At 43.0% G+C, this 22,692-nt stretch overlaps 1 protein-coding gene across 1 annotated transcript in view; it reads right to left on the reverse strand.

The window, feature by feature from the left end:
* The window catches only part of FAM172A (family with sequence similarity 172, member A), a 75,026-nt gene that overhangs the window by 41,030 nt on the left and 11,304 nt on the right, over positions 1–22,692 (reverse strand). The gene's annotated exons all lie outside the window — the stretch shown is intronic.

Consider the following 22,692-nt stretch of genomic DNA (forward strand, 5'->3'; position numbering starts at 1 on the left):
ACGTCCCTAAGCACCACACCTACACGTCTTTTAAATCCCTCCAGGGATGGTGACTCCATCACTTCCCTGGGCAGCCTGTTCCAATGCCTGACAACCCTTTCGGTCAAGAAATTTTTCCTAGTATCCAACCTGAACTTCCCCTGGTGCAACTTGAGGCCATTTCCTCTTGTCCTATCACTCGTTACTTGGGAGAACAGACCGACCCCCAGCTGGCTACCCCCTCCTTTCAGGTCGTTGTAGAGAGCGACCAGGTCTCCCCTCAGCCTCCTCTTCCCCAGACCAAACCCCCCCAGCTCCCTCAGCCGCTCCCCATCAGACTTGTGCTCCAGGCCCTTCACCACCTTCGTTGCCCTTCTCTGGACACGCTCCAGCCCCTCAATGTCTTTCTGGTGGTGAGGGGCCCAGGACTGGACACAGCACTGGAGGTGCGGCCTCACCAGCGCCCAGTACAGGGGGACGCTTGCTGCCCTTTGCCCTTTTCTGCCAGGCAGCTTTCCAGCCACTCGTCCCGCTATGGTGCGGTACCTCCAAAGGGTGAGAAGGTTTGTCATCAGGAGGCACCAGTCCTGATGGCTGAGCGTAGGCTGTCCCAACGGTTCTTTGCTGTGGGTGACACAGGTGGTTGCAGTTGTTGGCTCTAGTGAGATTCGGGCTAGTGCAAGACCTCTCTTTGCCTTGGGGTGCAGAAAGGTAGGGGAAACGACATATGCCTATTTGGAAAACAGAAATGAAATGGACTACTGTGAGGAGATACCAGGGATGGGTCCATACGACCTCTGTCCCCAGAAGACTCTACAGGCAAATGGAACCTGCTGCACCGCCTAGATGTCTACGTCACACCACACTCATAAAGACCGAGCCCGTATATAGACCTGGGCATAAACAAGCCCCTGACAGCAAAGCTATAGCTTTATCATTCTGGCACCCGGCAGAGGGATATGCCACCTGAGGCACCTTACAGGCTTGCATTTCCATCATTCAGTATTGTAACAGCCTAAGATACATCCCCTTGGTTCGACTGGATTTCCTGCTTTCTCATTCAGGAAGGTTTGATTTCTTTGTGCTTTTTACATCACAGCTGGGATTCACCTGAGATGACAGTCGTGGGCAGACAGCTTTAGGGAAAAAAAAAAAAAGTCCACCCAAATGGACCATGTGAATGGTTCTGCAATTTTTTTTTTTTTTTTAAATCACAACCCTCTTCTTGCTGACATCCAAGCTCCACAGCCCAACCTGGTCCATGCAGCCAGTAGGGAAAAATTATCTAGAGCAGGAATAGCCAAGGGATGAGGCATACTGAGATCCATGGACCATGCAATTAAGCAAAAGAGATGTGGTTGCCCATGCAGTATTTAACACAACATCCACCACCAAAGTACAACTCCAGGACCAAAATCCTCTTACGACGTCATTACACACATGGAGCTGGGTTAATACGACCTCCATGCACCCCACGGACTGAAGATTTCCAGTGGGGTGCAACGCTCAAAAGCCTGTGCCATCAACAACCCCACATCCCTCTGAAAAAGCCCTGGGGACCAGACCTGCAGACCCAGACCCCTGTTCCTACCACTCCCACCCAGATTCACCCTCTTGGGCACCGACCCCATGTCTCCGGTTGTGCTGTCCCAGAGGGGCTCTGCAGTTTGGTTAAGCCTTGATGTTTGTGACTATTGATCGCCCACTTTGGGATGTTTAAACGAAGCAAGCAGACTAGCTCTACAACAAGGTGGACATGGTAAGAGAAGAGGCTACCTCGGCTCTACGGTCTATCTATCTAGATGACCTGATCTAACCAAGGGACCTCTTCACCACTCTGGGATATATCAAAAAGATGCTCCATGTCTGCTGTCCAACGCCTATAGCAGGCAATGCTTTTGTCTGCTGGTGCACCTTGAGACCTTGGGAGTGACCAGGAAGGAAAATTGCCTCTAAGTAAGGAATGTTTTGGACCAAGGGCAGACAATTTCACCAGCCAGGCAGAGACCCCTCCTGTAGACGAGGAGCTGGAGTGTGGGGAACTTCTGCATTGACCATGACCATGACCATGACCATGACTACAGACTGTCCAACTTTGAGTCTTCAATCATCTTTAGACTGAAAAAAAGACAAACCACAAAGACCAATAAACTAAGAAGAGCGGACAGTTATGAATCTAACTACAAAAAGAAATGAAACTGGTGAATATCAAAGGGATTGGCAACAGTGCAAATGGTATTCTTCTGTGTCTGTACTGTAAACAACGAAGCATCAATTTCTAATCCTAGAAACTGAAATACCTTGTTCTCCAAACAATTGCAGAACAGGCAGTCTCAGTACAAGCTTTTTTGTGTACCCCGACAGTATGTCTACACATGCTCCGAAAACTGCTCCAGGCTGGGGGCCATATTTCAGGTCTCCATCACAGGAGCCTCCCGCAGACTCCGCTGCAGGGGTCTGAAGCGCTGCTGCTCTCTGCTGCTTGTCCTGCCCCTCTGCTGGAACGATGGCCCCCGAGGCACAATTAGCAGAAATAAGCGTTGCCAGCACGTAGGCACAAATGCACTTTTTTTTTTTTTCAGTTTAAGGTTGTCATCTTGCAGGAACGTGTGTACCCCCCCATATAGCCTTCGGTAAAGGGGAGGGGGTCAGCAAAGGGACAGGTAGAGGCTGAGCCAGTTAAATAGCCACCCGTTGATCTTCACATCCATTCACGGCCAAGGCTCTGAGTTGTGAAGTCAGGCCCTTGCCCATTGAAAAACATTGATTTCATATTTTGTATATAATTTTGCCAACACCAGACAGAAGCAGCCCTGGCTTTGCCGCCAGCTGACCGCTGGAGACAGAGGTGAAAAGCTCCGCATCTCATAAGCCACACTCCAATCCCCCGACATCGTTTCTTAATTCCAAGTATCGCCTGGGACAGAGTACAAAATATTCACACCATTCATTTATTTGCATATTCATCTTGTCTATCACAACAAAGAGACAAATTTAGAACGGTTTATGTAAGATTTGCCTTCAGTGTCTAGCTGCATAATGTAATTGCTAGTCAGTTACTATTTGCATGAAACAAGTCTATTACCCAGTATCACCCCGCGAAGCAGACTGCCCTCATTTCATGGTGCAGCCATGCACGGTGCAGTCCCTCTCCTCGTTGCCCATCCAAGTTCAGGACACCCATGGCAGACCTGGGTGAGGAGCAGATCCGCACGCCGACTCCTGCTTACCACTGGAGCTCAATCTCTGTCTCCAGCTTTGGATAATGCACTTCTGCCTCCACCACCTTCTGAGAATTCACAAAGTAACAATGAGGATGACTTAAAAAATGTGAGATTAAAAAAATAATTTCAGGGTTCGTTTCTGAGTGTTGCTGATGTCAGCTGAAAAATTTTAAAGCTTTTTTTACACACAGATAGATGGGCAAGAAATTTATACTAAAAAGTGCAAGACAGCAATTGATCACTTCACTGCAGCATCTGTAAATAAAATACAGACCACCACCAACTCGCTATAAAACCATAAATGAGAAGGAAATAGTTGTTAGCGTCTGGTATTTGCGATACTGTACACGGTGGAAAGCACTTCTTCACTGCCAGCGTGACGACTTGCTGACGTCCTGAGATGACCCCACCATCTTTATATGTAAACGACAGATACTGCTATCAATACGTAACACCGTTATCCATGATCTTGAAATTGAATTAGATCAAGAGATAATGAGGTATAACATACAGAAAAAGCAACGACCCTGGAATTTTGCAAGCACAGATTTGAGCAATGACTCTACCGAGCCATGGCAAGTGCCACGTCTAATACACTAGTGACTTTGTTGGTGGACCGACTCCTCTTCCCACCAGATCCTACAATGCCAACTCTTCCACTTGGCTGTGTCAAATGGGTTTTAACCCTCTCCCCACGAAAAGATATCTAAATAGGAATACTTTAAAGGTCTGTGACTCGCCTTAAAATATTCTGCAGCTCCATAGCAGGGCAGAGACTATGCATGGCCCGCATGCAATCAGCCTTCCAATCAGGGCATTAAACCCCTTACATCGGTCTGTTTTACTAACTTTGGCTTAATAAAGTGCCTTTAACTGTTCACTTCTATGTAAGAGACTGACATCTGCCCCTGGGCAAGAACAAACCTCAAAGCAACACAAACTGTAGCTGTCCCTGCCGTGTGTGAAGCCTGTACTCTGCTACCAAGGCAAATTACTCAGAACACCCCAAAAAAGCAGACAGACGTGTGCTGAAGACCTCTGTGACCGCAGGATTTTGATGAAGCTTCAGCAAAGGAGCAGAGAGGGCTGCCTGGGTGAGACTCTCAGTGCAGTTGGTGATTTAGTGGTCAAAGTCAATAAGGTGATGGGCACCTCCTAAAAAAGTGCTCAGGACCCTCATGCCCCAGTGACGCATCCTTCAGTCAGCCACTGATGAATGAATCAGTCCAGAAACTTCTGAATACATATTTTGATTTAGCCAAGCAACCACACACAAACCCTGTAGGGCCAAAATGCCTTCTCTTATTTAATCACACACACAAAAAAGGACTCCCTTCCTGAGTGAATTAAAATGTCACTATGTGTACTGAGTATCACATCAGCCTATAACGCAAAGAATCAATTATAGATTCAGAAATCCTTAAATGATCTGCAGGCTTTCAGGATTTTTTTGCAGTTATTTGTGTTGGGCTTTCATGGCAAGCCTTCAAGATTGAAATAGGAAAAGAACTTATAACATAAAAAAGGTTATGACACAAACACAATGAAAAAAACCCCAACAAATCAACTTTTTGGCACTAAAGCATATGGTCTGCCCCCTGCAGCTAGAAGTCACATACTGAGAGTGCATGTTCTGTCAAGAATTACTATTTTCAAGCATGGCTGGTGATTTTGGACAGTAGCACTTAAGAAACCTTCAATCTGGCAGTTTTCTCACTGCACATTTACTAAAGCATCCCCACTGTCCAAACTCCCAGGAGTTTGGGGATCTGACCTCGCAGAAGGGAAAAAAAAAAAAAAATTAAAATAAAATAAAAGGTTCCCAGGGTACTGTTTTGAACTGGTCTGTGCGTTTTTTTCCCAGCCATATCATTATTCCAATCCATTCCCTGGAAAACGTTGCAAATGCAAGAGCACTTCAGTCCTTTCTTTCCTGGGAACAGAGTGGAAATGAAGCTGGCTACAGCCCACACAATTGCTGTTAAAGGTAGTAGTGTTCTCAGCAAAGAATTATTTACAAGCTGTAAGATCAGGAACAAATTGATCAGCACAATTTATTTTACTAATTTCACTTACTGCAAATCGCTTCCCTGAAGATGTTCTGGACTTAACATGAATAAAAGGCAGACCTCACTTTTTAGTCTTCTGCGTTTTACTGTGCCGTACAAAGGGTTCGTTTATTTATTTTAAATTACTTTAGCTACATGCACTTTTTTTTTTTCCTGGTTAGCAAATTCACAAAGCGATCCAGATTTCAATCTGTTTGCTGTATGTATGTGTTCAATGAATTAATAAACGGATTGTTGATAAACACTTTACTGAGGCTTGTTTGTTATTCCCTGTGTGTGACTGACCACCTCAGCAACGTGACATACTTGTTTTACTCCCTGACTGGGGACATCGTGGACATCAGAAACTATGACAAGGGATAGTATCTTCCTGGTTAACACTTCCTAATAGACCTTCTTTTGCCATTGTATGTCAGACTAGAGAGGACACCGTTATCAATGTCAGTCCTCTGTGTCTTGCCAAAAACAACAGATAACCAACACACCCGCCAGAAAACAAAACTCAAACTTTCATCCATGTATTATCTTTGCAAATATTAAGAAAATATTTCTGCTTTACTTTGCTTCAACAGCTTTGCCTGATTGCATTGTACAGTGTTTATTATATCTTTAAAAAAGACAGGAAGCACGTTTTCAAAATGATGAAAACAGTTTAAAAACTATGAACCTGGGAATCTTTGTGTCATCTGGATTTTCAGTGCCTTAGCTTTTACTTTTTCCCTGCCTGTTCACACAGCCATGGACAAGCAGGTGGGACAGAGATGTCTCAAGGTCCATGCCCTGGTCCACAGCAAGACCTGCTACCACCTACGTCATTTCTGGGAAACATCTCTCTCGCTGGTCCTTAACCACCTCCTCGGCTGATGGAGAACCCGCGGGCAGTACCCTCCAGCCATACCATCAGAAAGTTTCCCTTAGTGTCTAACCCAAACTTTTCCTGCTGCCATTTAATTTTATCCCTTTTTGTACTATCCACCAGACGGTTCCTTTCTTCGTTGCAACAGTCTTTCACACACGCAATGATTTCCACCATGTTCTTTCTCTCAATCCTCTTTTTTTAGGTTAAGCCTTCTCAGTGTTTTCACCCTTTTTTCCGAAGGCCACATTTTCGAGGCTTCTCATCACTTTCGTCGCTTTCTTTTGCAGGTTCTCCAGTTCTTTCTCCTCTTTCACGGGCTGTGCAGCCCATCAGCATACATAGCCTCCCAGCTGAACCCTCACCAATAGTTTTGCAAGCTGTAGGCTTATTTAGACATTTCAGTAAAAGGTTTCTCTTTTCTGCAGCGATGCGTCATTGTTGACTTACCCTCTCCCTGCTGCAGTTTACTCTCCAGGGTGGAAAAGCAACTATCGCTTGACTCCAGCTCCTGTGATCCGCTCTGTGCAGCCTCTGATAAATTCACCCCTGCAGAAGCCACACTCCTCTTCTTCGGGGTCCCACTTCTGCTAGGTCTAGATCAAAATCTGCTGATGCTGTGATCCCCGTACCGTTCGGCAAGCGGTACCTTTCAGCAGCGCTTTCATGTCTCGAGGCGGCGGATGGGAAGAAAGGCTGTCCCTCAAAGAGGGACCGGAGAGCAGCTGCCGCCGGTGTCAAGGCACGAGCAGAACCGGTGGAGCACTGCCTTCCCTCCCTTCTGAATATATCCAGAAACAGAAAAAAAGCCTCGAATTTCCTTCGTGAGTAACCACAGAGTTACCCGATTCATTAAGACACAGCCAAACTCTGGTCCTTGCGCCACGTGCTCCAGAAATCAAGTTAACTACTGCGCAAGGGGCCCCAAAGTTTCCTTCTGGAGGGTAAAGACACCGCTCTAATTCTGTCACATTATTGCTATTCGTGCCTTGTACTCTACCCTAAGCAATCAGCCAAACGCAAACAGTCCCCAGATAACCATTCCAGAGCAAAGCAGATGCTCATGTGGCAGAAACTTGCACAAAACTTCCTTGTAACTGGAACACGTTGAGGCAACAAGGAGGCACGAGGACATCTAGTCCTAAATGTGGAGGCTGATGGGTTTTGCAGACCTGGCTCAGCAGTCTTTTCCTCCCAGCTCTGGCAGCTGGACCAGAAGAGAGAATTTGATTCCACTTCTTTTTCGTGGAGGAAAAGGTGTAGAAAAATATCCCGTTGCTTCAGAATAATCATGTCGTTTTGCTAAGGATGAAGTTTTCTATCAGTTCATGAAACGCAACTGATAACATAGTGATCTACGCAACAAATACTTGAAATTAGTTTTTTTTCATCTTCTTGAATTGAAGCAAGGAGACGGGGATGGTTAAGGTAGGTCAGAAAGAGCGTTACACAGTGGCTATAAAGGCAAAACACAGTCCACACTAAACCTTAGAAAACATTATTCGCAAACAACAGACGAGGTCATCTTTGTGCCCGTAGCACATCCTTCGCACGTCTCTGGTAGGAAATGCAGGGCGCAGCCAGAAGTCACCCAGCTGTGCACAACAGCTGTCAGGCTGTGAAGAGCCACCAGAGCAGGAGATGTCCTGCACAGTTAGAGGCTGAAACTCCAAAGGGTTTGCAAGGAACCCAAAGGGGTCACAGTCAGTCTCGGTTTCTCTATGCATACCTCCTTCCTGGAGAAAACCACAGAGTCTGAGACGAAGACCGAATCACTAACACTTTCAGAAGCTCATGAGCTACTTCTTGCTCCTGTCCAGACCTCGAGGGTCCACTCACCACCATGCTCAGAGTCAACTAAGTGAGCCTGACACCTCTCTGATGCTCAAAATCCAGCAGTCTGCCCCATTTCCTCTCAACACACGATAACCTTGCCATGGACAAATATGTGTTTAGCAAGGTAAACCTTACAGCTATTGCCTGCAAGAAAAGGAAACCAACTCTGACCTCATACATAACCGCAACAGGTCATGTGTCAGCGAGATTTTTCTGTGTGCGAGTGTTGTGTTATTACCTATTGTTGCTCTTGTGTAGGTAGTGTTTTCTTTAGTATTACTGCTTTACTAACTCTAGTCATCATGGCTTTATTAATCTGAGTTAATAAAATGAGTATCTGAATTAAGCAAGGGCTCATCTATTCCCTGCCATAATTATACCCCTTGCTCATTTATCAGCTGTCACAGCACACCACTATGAATTTTGGTGGGAAGAACATGGGCAGAAGGCACTGAAGGTCCTGAGAGGTGGTGGTCCAGCTCCACGATGCTCCCTGAGATACCGTGGAGCACACGGGCAGCACGAGGCTGTCCCGCAACACCCGTGATAATGCTGCTCGTGATGATAATTCATTACGGGTGCTTCTCTGAGCAGATTGCCAGAGAAGGATGATGCTGATTAGAGGCACTGCTGACAAAAACAGAGGGACAAATAGACGTACTTTTGAGAGAGTGGAAAATCCAGAGGCAACCTGCTACTTCCAAGCAGCAAGTATACAAGAGTAGCAAGTATATAGGATGAGTAGATGAAGGCTTCCTTACGTAAACACAATGGACCAGCATGGGTCAGGAAAATTTAAAATACACCGAAAGCCCATTGGCTTAGAAATCTCCTGAAAGGTTTGAAGTTCATGGAAGTGCAAATTTCCTGGCAAACTATAGGAAGCGTGTGAACTAAAACACAGGAGAACCTAGGATACCCAGGTTCTGCAAAGTGCCAGTTTTTCTGCCTCAGATTTTTGGTTCTTGCCTAATACGTATAGGCAAAATCCGAAAATAAAATTCATCCCGTTTATCCCACCTAGAGACAGGTGTCTCGTATGGACATGGTGCATCTGCCAAAAGAGGTTGCAAAACTTTCTGGAAGATGCCGGTCATAGAGGAAGGGAGCAGGCATGCTTTATTACAAGTGAACAATTAGAACAAAGTTAACCTGAAATAATTCCAAAATAACAGCTCCACGACCATAGCGGTCCAACCCACGCTAGGTCTGCCCTTCCGTACACAGGAGGAATCTGAGATGACACAGCAGCATGACCGGGCAACGCTGCCTGAAACTGATAAACTCGTGCTCTCCGCTCATAGCCCATTTTTAATTTTTAAGAAAGAAATCAATGAGCGCAGATAAAATGCAGAGGGCTGTAATCCCCTGGAGTGATCTTGTCACAACATGTGTTACTGCAGTTCTACACTTTTACCTTTGCACTTTGTTGTATGTAACAGAGCAACATAATTAACCACTGGTAGGTAGTGTTTACGTTAGTTCTCAAAAGGTTAAGAAGCTGATTATAGCTAAAATCAGCTTTGCCTGGGGCTTCAGTGCCTCTGTGTAATCAAATTAGACAAGCAGGGCACAGTGTCACCTAACACAAACCAGTGGCACTTTCTTCTCTGTTTTGACCTCTTTCATTAGATGAGCAAGCCAGGTTTTAGCTTATTCCAAACGTTTTGAACTGATTAGTTCCCAATAAACACTGAGTGATAAGCCAGGCGTTTGTCCACATCATTTTCATGAGGGACTCGGTGAGACTTGCACTCAAGAGGTTCTTCAGGAACAGCATCAACGCTGTGGTCCCCTGAAATAACCTCTTGACCTAATTTTTTTTTTTTTTGGGGGTGGGGGGTGGGGGAGGAAAAGGTTTCAAAAGGTGAATGGCAGTGACTTCAAATCCCAAAATATCTTCAGCCACTGTCTTTGTCTTGGACATTTTATGATTTTGATTCTAGAGCTGCAGAACGGTCCCTCCAATCCAACAGCAAAAAGAAAACTTCATAAACACGGCGGATAACGCATTAGCATTTCTAAGAGAGCACGGGTAACCTGCTCGGCGGAGTTGCGGTTCACCCTCTCTACGCAGCCGCGCTACTCTTTGAAGTCAAGCAAGGTGAACGGTATAACGGAGGTGTTTAAGGAGGTTTAATAATGTAGAGAAAGGAGCAAGCCAGCCCCACATCAGAAGAACGCTTTCTGCACAGCCGTACCGTAACTAAATTTAAATGCAGTCTGCAGCGCCGGTGGCTTCCATAATCTTGGTATCTTTGAACATAAAGGGAACAAAAGATTAAACAGGCAAAGAATATACAAAGAAAAGTAATGGTAAATTTAGATAAAAACCTGCAAGTTAAGGAACGCACTATGCCTTCCTGAATTTTCTGCACTAATCTAAAAAACAGTAGCTACCTACATTTGTGGAATCTTTACATATTTGATCCTTAACTTCAACTCCAGCTCTGCCTGCGTACATACTGCGGCTAATTTACAGAGCCTTTATGTCACGAAAACATGCAAGCATATGAAACAATAGCTTCTGCAGATGATTTGTGCTTACTTATTTGCAGCCAATAAAATCAAAACTTGTTATTTTAATTGATTAAGTCATAAATAAAGAGTTACAGAAGTCAAGCCTCAGTCCGATGATTCCTGCTAATCCAGCAGTACTTAACAGATTCGCATGTGGTTACCCTGCCTTCCCATAGCCGTAGATCACATTTCTATGCTGCAAGCTGTGCAAAAAAATCAATATGCCAAGTTTAACATAAGGACAGGAAACACGATGTCCTCCTATATTTTCAACGAACTCCAAATGACTGTGCTGTTCCTAGTCTGCACACTTCATTTCAGAGAAATGCATTCTTTAAGAAGAAAAAAGAACCATCACGCAGTGAAATATAATTAAATGGACTGGGGGAGTCATACCTGACTTTATCATAACAATTTATTTCAAATAATCTGACATTCTGATTGCATCATCACCCAGTCAGGAAGCTCCCCGCTCCTCCTTTACATATTTAAAGTAGAGGCACTTTCTTCAGACAGGGCATTTGCTAGCCGTACGTATTTTCGATTTAACAGTAAGTTCCTGTATCTTTTTTTCATGCTAGAAGGCAATACTCCTTTTTTCTCCCAACCAACCGCACTACACTAAAATTCATTTATTTATACCTAATGGCAACACCCGTCCATGCAAAACAGCCTGTTAACGACCTCTGCATTTCAGTATTGCAGATCTGCCACACGTTTGCTGCAGAAACACATTATTTGTGCTGGGGGGGTGATGATGAGACATCCCCTGCAATGAGACAGGGGTGGTCACGGCCAGTGGGCTGGCACTGCCTGGGACCACCTCCGACATCCCAGACCGGGCCGAGGGGGCTGCGTGGGGAGAAGCATCCCCGTCCCCAGCGTCCCCGTCCCCACTGCTGCCAAACTCCTTCCTTCGAAAAGGAAAAAAATAAACGGGGGAGAAAAGAAAAAAAAAAGAAGAGATTGTCTTTAAACGCTTGCAAGGCATTTTCAAAATATAAGACCATGCAGGGAAGCAGAGAAATTCTCCTTAACGTACAATCGGCTCCTTCAATGGTAATTTCTCTTCATTGCAATGAGTGGCTGTAAATGGATTAATGGCATTTAGCTCTAGACAGCATGTCATTGATCTGTACCAAACGTATAAACTGTTATATAAAACACACTCAAAGACCCACACTTATTCCTAACTTTATATTAATATGTCATTTGCAAGACAAATTTTATTCAGAGATTAATGTACCATTTTAAAAACCCTAGGCATAAAACTCCCAATCAGAAAATAACAATGTAACAATTTTAAGTGTTGAACAACATTAAGACTGCAATAAATTACGATTTCGGTACATTTTAGCCTTCTTGTATCAGTGCAGAGAGTGTAGCACAGCCCTACACTACTACAAATGAGTTCTTTCAGGGACTCCCAAAAAATATCAAATATGCAAACTTTGCTTCCACAGCCTCTCCTGCCCATGCAAAAGAATCAATAATATTGCAGCAACAAACGGTGATCATTGCCTAGTACCGACACACCGTTTCGAGGCGCTTGGGCAGGTATCAGAGGATGCAGATCGTCACCGCAAAAGAGGGACGGGAACTGATTTCATGGTATGTGATGTATAGGTGAAGATACCCTGGAGTCCCAAAGCATCTCGGCTTGTGCCAACCTATAGGTAACATCTGGACCTCAATAATGGCCAAAACAGCTTGCTCATCTCATTCAGGAAACTTCCCCAAAGCAGGCAGCTTCATTAGAGCTAGCCAGATGAGACTGTGCATATGTAAATCACAGTTGAGTTTGCAGTAAATCTTTAATGTCTTAATGCCTCCATTTGCTTTTTTCCTCCTGACTTTGACATCACTTCAGTGTGAACAGCTATATTTAATTTACAAGGTTTTCTTCGTGTGTTTTTTTTTTTTTTTTCCTCCCCAAAATCAGAAGGCAGGAAGTAGATGGGTGTAACTTAAAGAGGCAGCTGAGACGAGCTGCGGGCAGGGTGAAGTGGTAGGTTTTAGTAATAGCTGGAAGCCGTAAGTGGTTCTAAGCTTTGAAGTCAGTGCAGCTTTGATGTGCTACTCCCATAGTTAATCGCAAGATAGTCTTGAAAGAAAAAGATTTCCCAAATACCATCCAAGTGTCACTGCTTGTGAAATCCTTGTATGATTTTTTTTTTTTTCCCCTCCTGTTGAACTTTAAATCTAACATTGGGCTGCTCTCACTCCCTCTCAGTCGCTCTTACTCTCTTTCAAAGTGTTTTAATCAGTTAAAAGGGTAATTAAACTCATGCTTGGTTTAGTGCGGGCAAGTAGCTTGCCGCATGTTACTCTGCTTTGCTGAATCACTTTCGAGTGTTTTTTCTCCCTGGATCTGCAGTGCTGAGACACCAGGAGGGACCGCAGGGTGGGATGCTGGAGCAGCAAAAGGCAGAGGGTGGAATCCAGAGAGCATCCCTGTTGGTGTACCGGGGTGTGTGGGGGGTCCACTTGCCTTTTACCCCGTGGGAACAGCCACGGCTTTCCCGAGGCAAAGCATCCATGGAGGGAAGGAGAAGGAAACCCCCGTCTCTGCTCTGCCTTTTGCTTTGGGACGAGCACCGTCAAGGAGAAGCGACCTCCTGATGCCTGGGAAAGAGGCGATGCATTTCACCCATGTACTTTGGGACTGACGGGAGAGATGTAACGCCATGTCTGAAGGGGAAAAAAAAACCCTCAAAACCAGCAGGAACAGGAGAGTTTCCTTGAGGGGATCCCATATCAAAACAACATGGAGGAATATTTTTCCCACAATATAAATTGTCCTTGAGTTGCACACTTAACCAAGTAGAGCTTTCGCATTTACTGAAAACATAAAACTATCCTTGGGCAGTTAGCTTTAAGAAAGCAGCTCATAAAAGCCTGATATTTAGTATCTTTTGAGAACGGTTGTACAATGTCCAATTTATTTCAATAGCTTGATTTTAAACCTGAGTCTAATCTACGTGTCAAATGTCACCTACAAACCACATACTGAAGCACAGCAAAACAACTGTTTCCGACGAGTCCGAAGCTAGCATTAAAGCAGTTTAAACCACAGTCTTCATTCCACATCAAAAAGTCGTTTACCTGGGCACACTTATATCTGAACAGAAAAGGGAGATGCCGATCACAAAGACCCACGCCTGTCTAAATGGAGAGAAATAAAGAAAATGGCATGTGACCGGTAAATTATGGGAGAGCAACACGTCAAGGTTAGAGGTCACTGAAGATTTCAACAAATCTCAGAAGATATGGCAACAGATTAAGCGAGGGGATAGACTGCCCTCCAACCTTAACCTGTTAAGACCTTTGAAGTCTTGTGGTGACCTCTGTCCTGCTCTTTCATATTAGTTGTTAGTTACACTAATTACAACCTAACAGTGCGCTGGGGCCAGACACTTTTTTGGCAGCCATCCAGAGGAGGAGTACACATGCAATGGCCAAATCCTGCCCTGCACATCGCGGGTACCCATCCCTGCAAGCAAGGTCTTGCGTCGTCTTCTACAGGTACAACCTGCAAGATGTTAATTACTTTCTGCACCTTCAAGAAGACGGTGCCGTCTTTCCTGGGGTAAACCACAAGCTAAGTAAGCCAAAGCCCAAACTCAGCTTTGTCTAAGTGGGGCCTGACTACAATGCTGAAACAAATGTAGTTCCCAAACCTATTTTGACGTGCACTAGCGTAATGATAACCAAAGCAAGGATGTAAAGTGCAACCTCTCACAAAAACTGTGTATCCAGCACTGAAATCAAAGAAGTAACTTGCTGTTGCTGCCAGTGAACTTGAGTGAGGGAGTGTGGGATTAGACGTGGAGTCTATTTGCATTGATTTTGCATCAATATCCATATTAATGCTGACACAATATTGTACCAGATTTGGGGACAGCACTCAGCTCACAGAGTCTCTCTGGCGGATGAAATATCACTTGTAAAGCTTCAGTAAATCACTCAGTGGCATTAAACAAAGTCAGGCACTAAATCAGAGCAAAAGTTTAGAAAAAGAGATGCAGCGCAGAAAAATCATACCAGAATTAACAAAATGTATAACAAAAGAGCCTGTGTGTGGAAAGAGTAACTATTCAAAATCAATTCCGATTTCCTCACTTATATGAGTAGTATTTTTCACATGGTTGATAAAAGCTTTGGATGATGACAAATCAATCCACCCGTGTACCTCTGTTACCAAGATAACATTATTTGTCTGTGGTGCAAACTACAAGCTGTGAATACACTGCTAAAACCACACAAATAAAAACGTAGTTCCAGTGAAGACAAAGATGAGTAGAAACCAGGACTTCCCTGCATCAACGAGTAGAAGAGCTCTCAGAAAGCAAAATGAGACAATCTGACAGCAAGTGATATAAATGCTCATACTTCTATTTAACCTAGAATTTTTAATAAAACATAAGCTACATGATCAGCACATGAAACAACAGAAAACATCCTCGCTTCCCTACTGAGCCCTGAGCCGTTCTCGGACAAAGATACAAGGATGTGGGGAGTTACGGGAACTGACCTTCCCAACTCTATGTGTGCGTACCTTCTACTGACATCGTACAACACGACGGATTCCCCGGTGGCATCTGTTTCCCAGTCCAACCAGGCTTCCCACGGGCTGGGTATACCGGTATTAATGCACAATTTGGATCTAATTTCCTTGTTTAAGGCATGCTCTTGCTGGGTTGGCTCAATGAGAGCAAGTCGAGGTGTTTGGCTGGTGGGAAAGCCTGCTGCGGTTTGGTGCCATCTCCTCTGGATGTTTGTGGTTTCTCTTCACTTTGACCTCACCCAGAGACAATGAATATGAAAACCAATCTCTCGGTTCTTCTCTCCGTCACTGACTCCTCCCCTCCTTAGTGTACAAAACCCCCTACTCTTAGCTTGAGCAAACATTTTGCCTCTCCGCCTGTGAGGCTATTCCGTCCCATGATCTACTTTTTCAAAAAATGCACGGCGTTTACAAGGCACTGGTAAAAACAATTAATTAGCAGAGACTGGCTGATTGAAGTCATGGAGGCTAGCAATGCCTTGAGTCCTGGTGCCACAACCTGCAAGCAATGAATGCCGTTCCTCGAGAAAAAGAAGCAGGAATCACTCTTATTTAGGATGGCTGAGGAAAGGAGAGCCTTCACCTCTATGATAGTTCAGTGGTTAGACCACTGACATTAGAAGCAACAACCAACTTCAGTTCCCATTCCAGCGGAAGGGGTCTCAAGCCAACATCTCAAAAGAAGGTGACCAAATTGCCAGTCACCAGCTCAAGGTCCCTCTTGTGCTTTTTCAGTTCCCCGTCCCCCGAGGATGCACCCCTTCCTCCAGACCTTTATGGGAAGCTGACTTTTTCCTGGAGGACAGGAGATGTGTGCTTCAAGAATAAGAGATAATTATATCAGACAATGCATGACACAAATGTTTAATAAGTTTCACCCAGGGATACTAAAAGAAGGAAAAAAACCCTCACTCTTAAAAAATTGTCATGAGCTCACACTAAGCATTTGGTTTAAAACAGTGGTCCGCAGGGACAGAAGGGCTGACGTGAGACCCACCAAAAGCACTGGGAATCTTCAGTGGCAGCTGAATCAGGTCCCCAGCTGCCAAAAGACATTTGGAAGATTCATAAGCTGTGCTGAATTTGCAAGCTGTACCTAATGTACGAGTCTTAAGTTCTGCAATCAGTAGCAGGAAACTGTCAAAACCATAAACATCCAGAGCACTCCTAAAATAAAACAAGCCCTACCTTGCAGCTCTGACACGCATTATTAGCAGCGTCCAGCAAACCACTGCTTTAGGGAATCTTCAACCATCATCTTACACGTGTTTCGATTTTCTGGAATTTTATGGGAAATTTTTCATGCTGAAAAGGGAATAGATTTCACTGAATGGACCAAGTTGCATAAGCAGATGCCTAGACCTCTACCCCGAAATTACCCAAATAACAAACATTTTAATGTAACTACTCAGCGTAATGAGGAGTCCTTGAAGTTCAATTACCCTAGAATTGCAAAGTGACGGCCGCTCCTGGGTACAAGTGTTTTGAGATTTTGTTTACGTTCCCCATATGCGCAGCGACATCAAAACACTCCCGTCGGAGCAGCCGCAGCACGCACACCTTCTGGCAGGGCTGGGATGCTCCGCTTCATGCCGAGCACCACTGTTCAAATACGCAGGAGAAGCCCTTCTAGTTTAACACTCGGTTCAGTACACAGTTTAAACTCGGACATAATAGCACCGACTATCAGGAGGCAAAGATGGAAACAAAAGATGACCTGTCCTGCCCAGCAAGGCGAAGTCAGAGCTAAGGTCTGCCCTCACGCACGTGTGTAAACTGTCTGCGGGACTCAAAGGGATCCTCACGCGAGCATCTAATGGTCAAAAATTAGCCTTCAGATTTCAAAAATATGTGGGTTTTATTTATATGTAATAAAAATCATATGTATGCATGTTATATTTTATAATATATATAACATAAAAAACATTTATACTATATTATAACATACATGATTTCAAACGATACATTAACACAAAAATCTCAGATAAAGTGATAAGAACTTTTATACACAATGCCTTATTTGCACAAAGATTAAACTCACAAAAAGACAACTCTTGTCCTTAAAAGTAATGACGGCCACCTAACAGTGTTTATTCAAAAGTACATGGCATTTGCCTTCAAACTGACTACTATATTCACAGCAGCACAACGAACATCGTCTACAATGGTTTACTCCGTTAACCGTGCGGATTATTTCTCTGTTAAGCTGTTGTAGGTACGTCTTGTAAACCTACCTAAAATAAAAGGATTAATGTGGAGGGAAATTCCTATTGCTTTCTTTCACATGAAAATTGGAATATAGTTTTAAAACTATTACTTATTAAATGTGGCTCACTAAATTAAAATATTTATTGGAATACCTAAGTATTCATAATATTGAGATATATACACTATAAACAATTATGTCATAGAGTATGTTTTTCACATCATAATGTAAGAATGCAATATGTCTCCTTAAATTAGGCTTGTCATTAACACTATTTGTGTAAACAATCAGCATCTAAACATTAGAAGTTGTTTGCTTTTAATAAATAGGTAAGAATCACAACGTATTTAAAACAAGTCACTTTTAACTGTCCGTGTACCTTCACACGAGGAGATTAGTTGTTGACACCGGGGAGCAGAAAATGACAAGTCCTCTCAACAGAAAATCAGACCTTCCAAATATAGGCATGTTCCTTGATAAAACAAAGTTTAAAGTGCAAATATACTGTGAAAAGGGCCTCTAAAAATGGCATCGCGGAGCTCCGTGTTTCTCATCTTTTGGTTATCTCACAGGTTGGGAAACTAATCTTCTCGGTTGAGAGCCAGAGGAGCACCCAGAAAACTGTTAAATTAGCAACTTGAGGGCAGAGTGCTAAGAAGGCAAATATGATACAAATTGAACCTCCATGTGTTGCAAATAAATTTAATTTATGTGGCAAAGAAAAAGAAAAGGAATGTTAAAATCAATTCTCTGCCACTGCTACGAGTTTTTCCAATTCTTGTTTGCTGTCCAGCCACTGCTGTGAGCAGGAATTTGATATAATCGGGTACTACTGACAGCCACTAAGACAATTTGTACGCTTAAAGTATTAAAATGTCTGTTTACTACCTATTTAGAGTGATTCAAGTGCATAAAAGTGGTCAGGATGTGGTGCTCTACTCTAAAACCGCTGTTGCTTATTCCAACAATACTGATAAATCTGAGCTTGGGTCTACGCTAGCATGCTAAGAAAGCCCAGGAGGAGATGCTGGTGGGGATGTTTGCGACAGACAACCTTGGCAAACCGGAGGATGGGGTACACTTCCCCCTAAGCACACCTCTGCAATGCGTGGAGAGTTTCATCATCCTGGAAGGCATCGGCTCAGGAGATGGATATTGGTGGTCATAAACTTTGAAAGTTTCTACAAACTATGAATGATGATTTTCTAACACAAAAATGCTTTCCATGACTTCATTTCAGGCAGTGTTGTGATGGATAAAGACAAATGGGCAGCTGCCCAGAGCCAGTGAACATGACCTGATGATACTGGGTGGGATTGAACAGAGAGGAGCCTCAGTCGGCAACACACATGCTCGGTGCTTCAAAAAGGGTATTTTCTTCGAGGCAGGAAAAACATCATCAAATTTAATCAAGATGAGATATTGAAACACAAAGGAATGAATGGTATTTTTAAAAATTTTGTTGGGTGACAAAGAAACCTAAGTCCTGCTGGTTCACCAAAAAAGTGAAATCAGTTCAAGAATATAGAAAAAAGTGGAAATAACTTGTTATCCACATAAAAAAGATGATAAGGAAAGCTAAAGTTATCTGAGGAAAAACAATATATGGCTGGCAAATTTAGCACAGTGAAGAACTTTGTTTTATATAGAAGCAACAAATGCAATCCATAGCAAACAGATGTCGATTTCCAGATGGAGATGGTGAAACTGTAAATAACAATGCAGAAGAAAGTATGAAATTGTTCAATATATGTTTCTGTTCTCTATTTGGAAAAAAAAAGGCGGGAAAGTGTTTGATGAAGTACATCCTTTTTCGCTGCTCATCAATATCTTCTCAGGGATAAACGTTTCTAAATCAGCAGGCTTGCAGAGCTAGTATTCAGGAGTCATAAACCAGCTAACTGGCCACCAATGTAAAACAGTAGAGAAGTTACAGAAGCTGGGAAACATCCTAAAGCAAAATTTCAGAGAATACTATTTGCACAGTTAGCCTGACATAAATCTCAAGAAAAACAATAGAAAAATGGATATATAGGTCTATAAATTCCTACTCTAGGTACTGTGGACATGAAGAGCTAACTGGCTACCAATGTTCATTTTAAATAACACTTAAAACAGCAGAGAAGTTACAGAAGCTGGGAAACATCCTAAAGCAAAATTTCAGAGAATACTATTTGCACAGTTAGCCTGACATAAATCTCAAGAAAAACAATAGAAAAATGGATATATAGGTCTATAAATTCCTACTCTAGGTACTGTGGACATGAAGAGTAAGTTCTTATTTCTTTTATTAGAACTTTTTACATGTCTGTCTTCCTCTGTTGCTCTTCTTCCCAAGAAATCTGCTCTTTACGGAACACAATCCCAGTTCAAATTTTCATTGCACGTCATCTGCTGTAGAATGATCTTTCTCAGTGCTTACCACTCTATCCAGCCGGTTGATGTATTTCTTGGGATAACTTACTCAGCTGTTCCTGAAGTTGTACGCATGCACCAAGGAAGACACAGGTAACTAAAACTTTAAGTTTGGAAGAGACCGCCCGGTGAAGATGTGTCATCACACAACGAAAAGGAAAGAACCAATCAGATGAGCACCTATCAGGAAGTGGTGTAAGAACCTTTCTTCTTGCCTTGGGCTGGGGGATGAGGCTGATGGATGCTAAAAATCCCTTTCAGACCCACAATGCTGTGATGTTGGAATCTCTTAATGAAGAATTAAGGTCCCAAAATGTAATTCACTGAGGCCAACGCAACTTACTGGAAAATAACTCCAAAATAAATGAACTCAGTTTCACTCTTTGATGAATTAGCATGTTTAGCTGATAAGGATTTATATGCAAATAGAGTATACTCAATTCTTTGTCAGACTTTTGATTTATTCCTCCAGAACTTTTTGAGCAGCAGGACAGATTTTGCCAACTTTGCTAAGCATTTTTAGAAAGTCCTTTGTCTCCCTTTTCTCTCCAGCAACTTTTTCCTCTTCCCAGGTTTCCCATGAAACTTCAGAAGAAAAACCCTCTATGCTGTCACTACACTGGAGCCAGTTACCTGCTACAGTCGGCTGACGATGACTGCTGCTTTGCTAGCTGTTTGTTTCCAGACACCGTGTCTAGCACCCAAGTTGCTCCCCCTTGTCTTTCAAAAGAGACACTAAAACATCTTCCTTTTACTAGGAAGATATGTTGCTCATTTCTTCTGCTGAGCTGTAAACTATTATCACAAAACTTGATCAAACTTAATTACAACTACAACTTCAAATTAAGCAGAAATTGATCAATGTTTCATAAATTCACGAGGGGACAAATGGCACAACTCTGGAATTCTTGTTTACTCATGGAAACAGGTTAAAAGTCAATATTACTCAATATTTCTAAGAACTTGCAGACTAAGTAATCTGCAAATGTAGCTATCGTGGAGAAACGACTGTTGAATAGAGACGTTATTGCCGGAGTGTCCTACGGCTATTCAGCAACACAGGAGGTAAATAAAAATTGACTGGTGGTAAAGCTTCTGTAAACATGAAGATGGGCAGGATGGTTATTAACAAGAAATACGACGGCCTTTTTTTTCGGTGTTAATCTGTTTGTTTCGTTTGTTTGTTTGCTTTAAAAGCTACCTGCAACGTTTCCTAACACTACTTCAGAACCAAGACAAAGAGTAGCAGCTCTAGAAACGGTATCAGTGGACAAGCTCTTCCTAAACTGACTCTATAGTATGGTGAGAAAAGGGTCAAATGTGGCTGTTGGCTAATGAAATGGGAGAAAAATCAGGTAGTGATGATTTGAAGTCTGTGTATCGCGTTAGTGAGATGTAGACACATCCGTTTCAAAGAAAATGTGGAAAGACTGGAAAACCCACAGAACAATTTACAAAAGCATTTGAAACCTGGAGAAATTAACTTGTGAGACTTAAAGAACTCAATCTATTCTGTTTCTTAAAAGAAAATTGAGTATTGACTTGATTCCAGTATCTAATTCACATGGAGAAAAAGCAAATGTATTAACTGGCTCTTTAACTTAGTAGAAAAAGGCACAGCAAGAACTAATGGCTGGAACCCGACACTAGACAAAGCCAAACCAGGAATGAGCCACTCCTCTTAATAATTTGACAAATTTCAAAAAGAAGGAAGAAATGGATTCCCCACCTCTTGAATCCTTCCAGCCAAACCTGAATGACTTTATGGAAGACACATTTTAACCAAATGCAACTTTTAAATTTCAACATAAAAACATCTGGTCAAAAGTTAAAGACTTGTATATAAAAGCGGAGAACAAGTGACCTAAACGTCCTTCCTGGCCTAAACTATACACATTCATGAAAAAAGATCAAAAGTTTTCAAGTGAAAGTGAACCTTTTGAAAAATTCTACCAAATCCAAATCCAAATTTGGATTGTAACAGAAAATGCAAACTGAAATGTAAACTATCTTTTGGATGTTATGTCAATGTGAATAAAAATTTTGCTATTGAATTTTGGATTACATCTATCAGGGAACACCTCCTTACAGGTGCTGAGCTCTAGCAGAAATACAGCTTTTACAATTACGCTGATCCCATCTCTTTAGATGCTATCATAGAATTACTGAGGATGAAACAGAGAAAACACTTTGTAAAATTACTAACAATAACGTGGATGCAACTTGGAATACAAAGACTCAATTCAACAGAATTCAAGCTTGGAATTCAAGCTCAATCCCACAAAGTACTTAATGAAAACTTATTGAGACCCACGTAAAGAGTTTCACTACGGCTGGACTGGAGCCTGTAGGTATTTCAGGAGATGAAATGAGAGGGGATGATGGTCTTCTCCTCCACTCTGTGGAAGACACACTCTAAACATGCTTTAACCTACACGTTAAGCAGTAAGGAGCAATGGGTACTGTCTGATGTAACGCTGGCTATGTGCACTGAGAGGCTGAGAAGGCAGTGGGTGTAAAAAGGTGGTGATGAGCCACCACGCAAGGAAAGCTTTTGCTGCTATCACAAAAAGCAAGAGGAGGTGGAAAAATAGCTGTTTCTGCTAGGGCATATTCTGATGTCCTAGAGGAAAAAGTCAATTTGAGTCCCACCCCCACAGAATCATAGACTCATAGGATCATAGAATTGTTCACGTTGGAAAAGACATTTAAGATCAGAGTCCAACCGTTAACCTAGCATTGTCAAGCCCACTGCTAAACCACGTCCCGAAGCACCACACCTACACGTCTTTTAAATACCTCCAGGGATGGGGACTCCACCACTTCCCTGGGCAGCCTCTTCCAGTGCCTGACAACCCTTTCAATGAAGAAATTCTTTCTAATATCCAATCTAAACCTCCCCTGGTGCAACTTGAGACCGTCTCCTCTTGTCCTGTCGCTCATTACTTGGGAGAAGAGGCTGACACCCACCTGGCTACCCCCTCCTTTCAGGTGGTTGTAGAGAGCGATCAGGTCTCCCC

This window comes from Cariama cristata, unplaced genomic scaffold (genome assembly GCF_000690535.1).
Source record: "Cariama cristata isolate BGI_N322 unplaced genomic scaffold, ASM69053v1 scaffold17949, whole genome shotgun sequence".
Taxonomy (NCBI): domain Eukaryota; kingdom Metazoa; phylum Chordata; class Aves; order Cariamiformes; family Cariamidae; genus Cariama; species Cariama cristata.